At 41.2% G+C, this 13,133-nt stretch overlaps 1 protein-coding gene and 1 pseudogene across 1 annotated transcript in view; both read right to left on the reverse strand.

Annotated features, from left to right (window-relative positions):
- The window catches only part of grik2 (glutamate receptor, ionotropic, kainate 2), a 289,146-nt gene that overhangs the window by 229,653 nt on the left and 46,360 nt on the right, over positions 1 to 13,133 (reverse strand). The window lies entirely within an intron of this gene.
- LOC134311008 (U1 spliceosomal RNA) lies at positions 597 to 732 on the reverse strand (annotated as a pseudogene).

The following is a 13,133-nucleotide window of genomic DNA, read 5'->3' on the forward strand; positions in this document are numbered from 1 at the left end:
GGGAGGGGTGCTGGAGCCTATCCCAGCTTTTCAATGGGCGCAAGGCACACAGTAACACCCTGGACGGGACGCCAGTCCATCGCAGGGCAGACACACACACACACACACACACACACACACACACACACATACACACACCCATTCACCTATAGGGCAATTCAGTGTCTCCAATTAACCTGACTACATGTCTTTGGACTGTGTGAGGAAACCGAAGCTCCCGGAGGAAAGCCACGCAGACACGAGGAGAACATGCAAACTCCACACAGAAAGGACCCGGACCGCCCCGCCTGGGGATCAAACCCAGGACCTTCTTGCTGTGTCGCCCTCGGCTTGCTCAACAGGGGTTTTTGGTCTGTTGGCCCTGGAGTCTGTAAACTTGCTATGAGACAATGTCCATTGTAAAAAGTGCTATACAAATAAAATTGACTTGAAATAGATGCTAAGCGCTTAGGGTTAAGGACCTTGCTCGAGGGCCCAACAGTGGCTGCTTTGGATTATGCTTAGCAGATTCTGGATTTGAACCGACAATCCGCTAATTGATCACTCAAAGCTCTACCCACTAGGCTACCACTGTCCCCAACTGTCCCATATAAAATCAGGGAAGAATGCGAATGCAGTCCCCTTGTATCAGAAATGATGCAGTCGAGATTCCCACATTTGGGGAATTCACAGGAGCCTCGCCCTGGATGAACCACCTATTAGATCATGGTCTCGCCCCTGCCAGCTAAGTAACTGACCCATTCTGCCTAACCCAACACAAATTGTACTTCTATGTATTTTTTGCCAATATTGATTCATCAGTTTCACTACTGACTGGAAAAGCCACATAAAGCTTAGTATCGAATTACTGGTAACATTATTTAGCTACTATAAAGTTTCCTTTAGCAGTTAAACTGACGTGCGCTATGGTGAATAGAAAAAGTCGAATAAGTCTGGACCCTGACTTTAGGTAATAAACAGCTACACTGACATTCAATTTGTGGACATTTAAAGTTCTAATCAATCTTACTTAATTATTGTGCTGCAGTATTACATTGTGCTAGCCTACTACAGGAATCCAGGGTTTTAATCTACAAAAGTGGTATCAGCCGGTTGGGCGTCTACATACAGACACTATTTTCTATGTCTGTGGAAAGGGATGGTGGTTATAGAGTAGTGTCCTGTCCAGGGTGTGTTACGTCATTGCACCCAGTGATGATTACAGGGAAACTGAACCCATAGTGACTCTGACCAGGTGATAAAAGTGGAGCTAATAGCATCCACTGTATGAAATATCTAGGTAGTAGAAAAAGATGCTGCATCTCTATGAACTCTTGACAAGGTCCTGGGTTCGATCCCCAGGTGGAGCGGTCCGGGTCTTTTCTGTGTGGAGTTTGCATGTTCTCCCCGTGTCTGCGTGGGTTTCCTCCGGGTGCTCGGGTTTCCTCCAACAGTCCAAAGACGTGCAGGTTAGGTAAATTGGAGATGCTAAATTGTCCATGAGTGTGTTCGATATAGCCTTGAGAAGTGATGAACCTTGTGTAATGACTAACTACTGTTCCTGTCATGAATGTAACCAAAGTGTAAAACATGACGTTATAATAATGATAGTAAACAAACAAACAAACAAACTTTGAGCTCTTGACATGTGGTTATGCTGCCAAATGCTAATTACTGCACACTTGTGAGGTGGTAGTCATATAAAAACTGTTGGAAAATGTAAATAAATGCTTATTTTAAATAAAAGTTTGAAGAAAATGTTAAGACCTACACTATTTAGGTACACCCACCCAGTTTAATCCTGTCGTTCTCCAACACACCCATTATTAGGTTGCACTTTTATAAATGCATTTTTTTATTTTTGGATTTTAGTACATCTCTCTGTAACAGTACGTGGGATGTTTCCATAAACTGCACCTCCACTTTTTTATATCCTGTAATCTGATGCACTGACTCTCTGCTACTTTACACTGCCTCTGAGAACTTTTCGCATCTTTTCTCTCCCAATTTATGAGCCGTGTTACAGCACAACCCACACAGTCAACAGCAGCCACCTAGTCCTCAGCGTGGTGCCAATTCAGACCTCCCACACAGCCTCGTCTCCACCTGTTTGGGTTTGAAGCTGTTTCTACCCACCACCTTTACTGCCCACACATGCACGCACATGAACGTACTCAAGAGGAGGATTGCAAACATGGCGTGTCGGGCAGATCTGCGGGGCAGAGGGATTCTTGGCGATGTTGGCCCCAGACTGAGTAATAACGAGCCTGCATGAGCTGCTGAGCGACCTCGCCCACAGAAGATAATCATGTGTATCTATACTTGTGGTCTCTTATAAGCGCGGTGCTGTCAGTCTGTGAACGCATCCACTGTGGCATCGTTTCACATCGTGGAAAGGCAGAGTGTATGTGACAGGCTGTCACGATGCGTTGGCGCAGTTGACATTACATGGAGCTAATAGCATACACTGTATGAAACATCTAGGTAGTAGAAAATGATGCCGCATCTTATTTAGCTCTTGGACACTTTTTAGTGTGGCTATGCTGCCAAATGCTAATTACTGCCCACTTTTGTGAGGTGATAGTCATATAAAAACTGTTCAGCTCTGGCTAAAACATGTTCCAGGGCCCTAGCAGGCATTTCATTCAATGATTTATGAAGTCATTCATTCATTTATTCATTTAATCACTTGCCTATTGCATGTTTTTAGGAGGTGAGAGGACACAGATTACCCAAAAGAATCTACATGATGTGCTCGGGTGTGCTAGCCCACCACTACTGAGATCTTGAGTCACGAGTTTGGATCTTAGCTGTGGTTGTGTCTGGAAATGAAAGAGGCTAGTGGTCAAACAAACGCCTAGTTTTTGCTGTAACTATTTTATTCCCAATTTAGCATAGCCAATTAGTCCATTGCTGGGGATCCCGACTGCATTAGAGGAGGGTATATTTGCCTGCTCCACACCCCCTCTGACGTCTTCAAGCCCTACTTTTTCGCCTGTGCTTTGGTGGATTCACACATGAGTCTCATCCAGTTCTGAGTAAGCGCCTCAGTCTGCTTACCAAGGTCCTTACAAAGTATTTGAAGGCCCCACCCACTTAGTCCGGTCTATTCCCACCCAGCAGACTTAGTCTGACAGAAGACATGGCAGACAGAAGACCCCACCCACTTAGTCCGGTCATCCCACCCACTTAGTCCGGTCATCCCACCCACTTAGTCCGGTCATCCCACCCAGCAGACTCTGTGGCCAATTTTGCCTGCTAGATGGCGCCCAGCCGACCGGTAGCAGAGCTGAGATTCGACCTTGGGGGTGCAGAACCTTAGCGCTGGTGACAGAGAAATATCCCGCTGCGCCACCTGGGCCCTCGGTGGCTAATTTTGTCTGCTCCAGCAGAGCCGAGGTTTGGCCAAGTCTGCTGGTCACCCAAAGGATGGTTGACTTTTACAATGCGGCTTTCTTTGGGATTCCATGTCTGGCAGGTGAAAAGAAGCGGCAGGCGACTATGCACATGTCAGGTGTGTGTTGTAGTAAAAGGCTCACCTGTAGGGTCAAAGTGGGGGTCTGCAGCGGCAAAGGAAGTTACAGTTTGGGAATGAAACAACTAGATTACAAGGAACTGGGGTAAATGTGAAAAAAATACATATAAAACCTGTCATGGACAGAGATCAGAGAAAAGAATCAAATCAAAGTCCTCAGGATAACCTGAGGTTACTTTGTAGCACCTTTGCCACAGTTCCACCCTCCATGTAGATTTAAGCAGGCAGAAATAGCTCGATATGTACACTGTATACTGTAAATGTTTGCTGAACCCTACTGGGAAGGTGGGAAAGCACTTTATAAAAGAGCATGCAAAGTGTAATAAGAGCATGTGGAGCCAACAGGGAGACGAGAGCTTTCTAATTCATGATTGGAGCTCAGGAATTTAAAGTGTATGTACTGAAGGGAGTGGGCTGTAGGTTGGCTCAGTGGGCAGGATAAATAAACGACTACTTAAAATAGAAAATATTATGAAAAAGAAAAAAAATGAACCACTTTTATGGAAGTCCTAACACATTCTGCCTAATCCAATAACAAAAATAGTATTTGTATGTATTTATTGCCTATATTGATCTATCAGTTTCACTACTGGCTGGAAATGTCGTGTAAAGCTTAGTATTTAATTACTGGTAACATTATTTAGCTACATTAAAGTTTCCTGTAGCAGCTAAACCCAACCTGCACAAAGGTGAGTAGAAAAAGTCAAATAGTTCTGGAACCTGACCCCGACCTGAGCTCACCAGGAGGCACGGATTACAGTACCATGCCCACCCACCATGCCACTACTAGCTGACATTTAGGCGCAGATGACTGGCATTGCCGGTTCCTTTAATCGGCAGTTCCTGCACCTCGTTAAGCATGAATTCGCTTTAGCTGGAGGAGCTTTTAAAATCCCATTCCCAAATCTTTGCTGGATTCTATGCTTACCTGTCCTACCTCTTTATTTTTTTGAGTATTTATTTATATATTTTACCCTCTTTTTTCCAATTTAGTCTAGCCAATCCAATGCTGGGGACCCCCATGGCATTCAAGGAGGGTGTATATATTTGCCTTACACACGCTGTCTTCCACCATACTTGGTGGATTTGCGTGTAAGGTCGGCTTCATGTACAAAGAGCCACTCCCCGATCTATGCACTCCTCCACTTTCTGTACCTTAGGCAACCAAGGTCCTTATACAGCGTTGATAACCCTACTCCTTAGTCCGGTCTTTTTCACCCAGCAGACTGGATTGTCTGCTGCAGGCATTAGTTCATTGTGCCTGCTAGAGGGCGCCCAGTCGACCGGTAGGAGAGCCAAGATTCGAACCAAGGAGATCAGAATCTCTGCGCTCCCTTTCTCTTTCTAAAAGGTGAATATCCTGGGCTAGGGTAAGCCCCGGTTTTCCATCTGCATGTATGCCACCATTCTTTATCAGTCACTTTTCTTTCCGGGGAACTCAGCTAGACTTGCACACTATTTTGGCTCTGTCGTCACAAAGAATCGTGATGGTATTCCAGTAAACAGGAACCATACAGTAACCAGCACTGGACACAAGTGGAGTCAGTAGGTAGACTGGCTGTTCCACTCTCTCTTTAATTTATGCAGCCTCTGTAGGTTTTTAATGACTTCTTTTTTTATTCCTAGTTGGGAACTTGCCACATGCTGGCAGATCAAGCAGGTGACAACCAGTGTTCAGTCTGTCTCTATCCTTTCTCTGCCCTTTTTCTCTGCTTCAGGCTCTGGGTCATGGTTTGGATCAACAGCGCTGCTGTGTCTGATCCACTCATACCAGCACAACACACACTAACACACCACCACCATGTCAGTGTCACTGCAGTGCTGAGAATGATCCAGCACCTAAATAATACCTGCTCTGTAGTGATCCTGGGAGAGTCCTGACCATTGAAGAACAGCATAAAAGGGGGCTAACAAAGCATGCAGAGAAACAGATGGACTACAGTCAGTAATTGTAGAGCTTCTACATGGTAAGTGGAGCTGATAAAATGGACAGTGAGTGTAAAAACAAGGAGGTGGTTTTACTGTTATGGCTGATCGGTGTATATTCAAGCTTTGTGGGCATTTGAACTATTCCAAGTTGTGACTACAATCCTTGGTAAAGAAGAAAACATTATTGCAAGTAGCCTGTGTCATGTCCGGTGTTTTAATCAAACACCCCATAGTGTTTACTCCACCTTTCCTCCAAACATAGCATTGTATATTTCTACTTAATAGTTTAACTTTTCACATTTATTTATTTGTGTTATTAAAATGTGAGACATGCATAATTTTCTTTTTGTACATGAATGGATTTCTCAGTGGAGTCTTTTCAAGGAAGCTGTTCTGTTCTTAGTGTTTCTAGAGATTCCCACACATCTTTTGTTTTTTTATCTTTTTTTCCTTGAGCATTACATTTTGGATATCAAACACTATCCTGTACTGAAGCCAGAGTACTGCCTTTCTCCGGCTTTTATTCTGATTAAATGAACATACTGTAGATGTCTTTAGAAGGGGTTTTAGCATTTTATGGCTTTTTGTGGATCTCTCTGGACCTGATTTTTATCTGTACATGGGTCACATTAGCAGACGTTTCCTGCTTCTCCTGCAATAAGCAGGCTCTGCCTTTACAGGCCTTTTTATAGGGCAGGGCATCTGTACGACCCCTTAACATTAACTTTAAGACCTGACTTTTAAAATGTCATTAAAGCATATGTTTTTTCAGCCATTTAATACTTAATACAGTGTATCACAAAAGTGAGTACACCCCTCACATTTCTGCAAATATTTTATTATATCTTTTCATGGGACAACACTATAGACATGAAACTTGGATATAACTTAGAGTAGTCAGTGTACAGCTTGTATAGCAGTGTAGATTTACTGTCTTCTGAAAATAACTCAACACACAGCCATTAATGTCTAAATAGCTGGCAACATAAGTGAGTACACCCCACAGTGAACATGTCCAAATTGTGCCCAAATGTGTCGTTGTCCCTCCCTGGTGTCATGTGTCAAGGTCCCAGGTCTAAATGGGGAGCAGGGCTGTTAAATTTGGTGTTTTGGGAACAATTCTCTCATACTGGCCACTGCATATTCAACATGGCACCTCATGGCAAAGAACTCTCTGAGGATGTGAGAAATAGAATTGTTGCTCTCCACAAAGATGGCCTGGGCTATAAGAAGATTGCTAACACCCTGAAACTGAGCTACAGCATGGTGGCCAAGGTCATACAGCGGTTTTCCAGGACAGGTTCCACTCGGAACAGGCTTCTCCAGGGTCGACCAAAGAAGTCGAGTCCACGTGTTCGGCGTCATATCCAGAGGTTGGCTTTAAAAAATAGACACATGAGTGCTGCCAGCATTGCTGCAGAGGTTGAAGACGTGGGAGGTCAGCCTGTCAGTGCTCAGACCATACGCCGCACACTGCATCAACTCGGTCTGCATGGTCGTCATCCCAGAAGGAAGCTGACGCACAAGAAAGCCCGCAAACAGTTTGCTGAAGACAAGCAGTCCAAGAACATGGATTACTGGAATGCCCTGTGGTCTGACGAGACCAAGATAAACTTGTTTGGCTCAGATGGTGTCCAGCATGTGTGGCGGCGCCCTGGTGAGAAGTACCAAGACAACTGTATCTTGCCTACAGTCAAGCATGGTGGTGGTAGCATCATGGTCTTGGGCTGCATGAGTGTTGCTGGCACTGGGGAGCTGCAGTTCATTGAGGGAAACATGAATTCCAACATGTACTGTGACATTCTGAAACAGAGCATGATCCCCTCCCTTAGAAAACTCATGGCAGTTTTCCAACAGAATAACGACCCCAAACACAACCTCCAAGATGACAACTGCCTTGCTGAGGAAGCTGAAGGTAAAGGTGATGGACTAAACCCAATTGAGCACCTGTGGCGCATCCTCAAGTGGAAGGTGGAGGAGTTCAAGGTGTTTAACATCCACCAGCTCCGTGATGTCATCATGGAGGAGTGGAAGAGGATTCCAGTAGCAACCTGTGCAGCTCTGGTGAATTCCATGCTCAGGAGGGTTAAGGCAGTGCTGGATAATAATGGTGGTCACACAAAATATTGACACTTTGGGCACAATTTGGACATGTTCACTGTGGGGTGTACTCACTTATGTTGCCAGCCATTTAGACATTAATGGCTGTGTGTTGAGTTATTTTCAGAAGACAGTAAATCTACACTGCTATACAAGTTGTACACTGACTACTCTAAGTTATATTCAAGTTTTATTTCTATAGTGTTGTCCCATAAAAAGATATGATAAAATATTTGCAGAAATGTGAGAGGTGGACTCACTTTTGTGATACACTGTAAATATGTTACTGCTATTGTTTTTTGGTATTAGTTTGGGCAAAAGTGGTTGTCTTTAGGGCTGGCTCGATACCACTTTTTTATGTCCGATACTGATACTGCAAATTGAGTATCTGCCGATACCAATTCTCCTCTCAAACAACTAAGCAGTAATAATACATGTCTCAATGCACCATGGTTAAAGTAGATATCTAAATAACAAAGCTCAGACTGTGAAACAAATATTCTAAAGGAATAAATACAGAACCTACAACATCACACTTATACAAAACTGCTGTTTTTATTTTCACTTTTACACACAGAACATTTAGCAGCAATTTTGGTTTCACTTACGTTCGAGCAATCAAACGCGATAGACCAATTGGAATTGATGCAGAGTTCAATTACGTTTTTAGATTATTAAACCCTGCTGGATGTTGAAGAGGACATATGTGGCTAAACGGGAAACGGTGTAGTTTGTTTTGTTTCATAACAATAAAGGATTAAATTTTGTTGAGGATGTGAGAGATCTCCAAGCCAGGACAAGATAGGTTCTTTATCTCAGGTGAGCGATGTATCATTTATAAGGCAATTTTTATTGTGTTTAAACAGTGTTTTTAGATGTGGCAGTAGTAGATGATTTTTATTGTGTTTAAACAGTGTTTTAGATGTGGCAGTAGTAGATGATTTTTATTGTGTTTAAAGTGTTTTAAATGTGGCAGTAGTAGATTATTTTTATTGTGTTTAAACAGTGTTTTTAGATGTGGCAGTAGTAGATTATTTTTATTGTGTTTAAACAGTGTTTTAGATGTGGCAGTAGTAGATTTTTATTGTGTTTAAACAGTGTTTTTAGATGTGGCAGTAGTAGATGATTTTTATTGTGTTTAAACAGTGTTTTAGATGTGGCAGTAGTAGATTATTTTTATTGTGTTTAAACAGTGTTTTTAGATGTGGCAGTAGTAGATGATTTTTATTGTGTTTAAACAGTGTTTTTAGTTGTGGCAGTAGTAGATGATTTTTTAAAATGCTAAAAGTTTAAGTTTTAATTTCTAAATGGCTGTTGCAGATGAGTTGTAGATCAGTGGCACATGTTAATGATGTCATCAAGATGCAAGCTGGCAATAAACGGCACTCTGTTGGAACGTATCTTTGTGTGTTATTTGCTTTTCACACAAACAATGGCCTTATTTACATTAAGTGTTTTTTACATTGAGCAACAGTATCAGATCAGATTACACGTTTTTTCCTTCCGATATCTGATCCAGTGATTTGGGCCAATATCGGACCGATACCGATACTCTGTGCCAGCCCTAGTTGTCTTATTATTATGACCTAAAGTTCAGATCACATTTTACGGTATGTGATGCATTTTTTTCTGCCATTGTATGATTTCAGTGCAGTGACCTACATGATGGGTTTTCTTACTTGTGAGTCTTATGAGTGAAGCTAAACTTCTGAATTCAATCCTACATTTTAAAGGTTTGCACACCAGCACCGAGTTTCTAAAGTTCGAGTTTCTCAGTTCGATGTTGCCGCCGGTCGGCTGGGTGCCATCTGGTGGGCATAATTGGCAGTGCCTGCAGCAGATACTAATTGGCCACCGTATCTGCAGGGCGAGAACCAGACTATGTGTGGGAGGGATCTTCATACGCTGTGTATGGGCCCTGATTGGCAGAAGAGATGCCTGTGCAGAAAGCAGGGGAAAGAAGAGGGCTGTGCACGTCAACATGTAATTGGTAAAAGTAAATGGGAATTTACACACCAGACACTACCAAAAAGGTAAATGTTTATGTTTTTTCTCCTATTATAAAATTTCACCTTATTTCCTTTTTTTCATCTATAGGAACTGTAGCTAGCTCAAAAATGTACTACATCTGTATAAATTAGGCTTTGTTTCATGTAATTAAGAGTCAATCAAAATGTGTTAGATACAAATCATATTAAAAAATAAAAAGGTTTGAAAAGATTTATCAGGTGCATCTAAATCAATTAATAATTTGATGCTGTACCATAGAGTCATCCATCTGCACAACTTTGTCACTTTTGCACACTTGGTTCACTTTAAATTGCTTCAATTTCCTTTTCTTAATTTCAATTTAGAATTTTCAAATTTTTCTACACTTTTTACATTTTAAAACAGTTCTATTTTTTGTATAAATATATATTTTGTCTGTTTTGACTATTTTGTAACTACTGTGGCAGAGCAGTCACAAAAGCATTTCACTGCCACTTGTACTGTGTTTGACTCAGTTCATTAGTTCATTATTTGTGGTGCCCATGTAAATTTTTATGCAACTTGAGTTTCGTAAGCCACTCGTCATCTTTAGGAGTCATTAAAGGCCTTTAAGGAATCTTTTCTCTAACCGTATTTCTCACTATAAAATCAGGCGTATCCACCATCCGCCTCCAGCTATTTTCTCCAGCCAGTTCTCTGCTACACATGTGCCCTGTCAGACTTCCACTCTATTAAAATAAAGCATGTCCCACAATGCATTTTTAATGAGGCGCAGATTAGGAAACTAGATTTAGAATCAGTAAAAATGGATTAAGATTTCAGCCAGGAACCAATTTCCTTTTAAAATTGAAAAGACGCTGAACTGCATCAGTTTTATATAACACGTTTACCAGGTGTAATAGAATAAAATAGAAGGAAATTCATAAGGTACATAATTGTTTCTTTATGTTATTAACAAAAGAACAAGCACACAACTATGTGCATGTATGTATGTATGCGTATATACTGTATATACTATATACACATACAGCATACATACATACATGCACATAGTCGTGTATATATATACACCGATCAGCCATAACATTAAAACCACCTCCTTGTTTCTACACTCACTGTCCATTTTATCAGCTCCACTTACCATATGGAAGCACTTAAATTACTGACTGTAGTCCATCTGTTTCACTACATGCTTTGTTAGCCCCCTTTCATGCTGTTCTTCAATGGTCAGGACTCTCCCAGGACCACTACAGAGCAGGTATTATTTGGGTGGTGGATCATTCAGCACTCAGCACTGCAGTGACACTGACATGGTGGTGGTGTGTTAGTGTGTGTTGTGCTGGTATGAGTGGATCAGACACAGCAGCGCTGCTGGAGTTTTTAAACACCTCACTGTCACTGCTGGACTGAGAATAGTCCACCAACCAAAAATATCCAGCCAACAGCGCCCCGTGGGCAGCTTCCTATGACCACTGATGAAGGTCTAGAAGATGACCAACTCAAACAGCAGCAATAGATGAGCGATCGTCTCTGACTTTACACCTACAAGGTGGACCGGACCAACTAGGTAGGAGTGTCTAATAGAGTGGACAGTGAGTGGACTTTGATTTACATATTTAAACTGTGAGAACGAATAAGATCAGATAAATAGGCAGGGAATTCTAGTCTCAAAGAATTAGTATTCCCAAGCCACAGAGCTAACAAATATGAATAAAGAATAAAAACGATCTTCTTGTTGTTGTTATTGTTTTAGTCGTTTCTTAGTTTGCTAAAAGTAGAGTTTTACATTCATTAAATGAAGTAAATGCTTACATTGGCTGTTTGTGCTCCAGATATGCTCATTAAAAGTGTAACTTACATGTTATAGTAATAGCCTATTGCCTTCATTTACTATCTAATGAACTGTTACCTGGATACCATAAATACATTATTTATATGCCATAAATAAATGTTGGCTGCAGTCACAGTGAGAATGTCATTGACAATATTGGCTGGGCACATTTCACATTCATTTCTGGTAAATAATTACAATATTAATTGATCATTTTTACCAAAGTTTACCACAGTTTACCATTTACCAATGGACAGCTTATCTAAGGTTCAGGATTCACTGCTGAAACTATTTAAATTAAAAATAATAATAAACGAAGAATAAACCATGTGGTGGATTGGCACCCTTTCCACAATATTCCAGCCTTACGCTCTGTGTTTCCCGGTGGAACTGGACCTGCCACATCCCTGATCAGGATAAATCGGTAGATTAAAAAAAAAAAAAAGACATTTGTGGCATTTAGCAGACGCTTTTATTCAAAGTGACACAGTTATGACTGAACACGATTTAAACAATAAAGGGTTAAGGGCCTAGCTCAGGGGCCCAACAGTGACAACTTGGCGTGGTGGGGCTTGAACTGCCAATGATTATGAGTCCAGTACCTCAACCTCTACGCTACAATTGTTTTGCAGTTGAGTCACATTATTATTACCACTTCCTACTTTTGATGGCAGCAGCACATAGCTCATGAAGGAAATCACGTTTCGTGAGCTGGCTTGGTGGATATACAAGGTGTGTGATAGGCTGTCTGTACATATATATCCCGTGTTGCTATAATGGGTAAAAGTCCCATGGGTAAAACTGTCTTCCCTGGGGCGGATGGGATCTTCCAGCAAGACAATGCGACATGGCTACAAATGTCCCACATTGGTTGGAGGAGCATGACCAAGACTTCCAAGTACTTCCCTGGCCCCCTAATTTCCCAGACTTGAACCCAACTGTGCATCTGTGGGACCACCTTGACCGTCGAGTTCACTCTATGGATCCTCCCCCAGGCCCCTTTTTTTTGTCTCCTACAAATACCACAAACCTCCCAACAAAATATTAAAGCTTTATGTTATGCGTGAGCTGCAGCTGAAACTTTTAGTTCTGAAATTTGCACAAATTAGAGGCAATGTTTATGTATTATTGTTTATTATTATTATTTATGCCTTAGTTTTAGGTTGCCTGTTTACATTTTAAAAGTAATTTTTGATGTATTTGTTTTTGCATTTCAAAAATGTTTTCTTTAAACTGTACTGTATGCAAGGAATAAAAATGTACAGTTTGTTTTAAGAGACATGTCTTATTTAATGCTATACATATTTATTTTGCTCTTTATTAAAGCAAAAGTATTTCTTATCCGATTACTCGATTAATCACTGGAATAATCGATAGAATACTCGATTACAAAATTAATCGATAGTTGCAGCCCTAGGCCCAACAGTGTCAACCTGGCAGTGGTGGGGCTTGGACCACAACCTTTTGATTACCAGTCTAGTACCTTAACCGCTAGTTTACCACTGTGGTTGTTGTTAATACTTGGTGGTTATTGCCAGTCTAGTGTATCTAAAAACTGTATAAAAAGAAATGCAAATCTAAAAAAACTGATGTTAACAAATGCAGTAAAAATAGATTATATACTCAGTGTAGACCTTTCTAGGAAATCTGCTTTTTCACTCAGTTTAGTTTTATTTGTTCAGTGCTTTTAACAACATGTTTTTTACCTGTTAAATAAACCGTGTTTCTGTGGGCCAGACTTGTGTAGTAGATAATACGCCTCAGATCAAT

This window comes from Trichomycterus rosablanca, chromosome 3 (assembly GCF_030014385.1).
Source record: "Trichomycterus rosablanca isolate fTriRos1 chromosome 3, fTriRos1.hap1, whole genome shotgun sequence".
In the NCBI taxonomy this organism is placed as follows: Eukaryota; Metazoa; Chordata; class Actinopteri; order Siluriformes; family Trichomycteridae; genus Trichomycterus; species Trichomycterus rosablanca.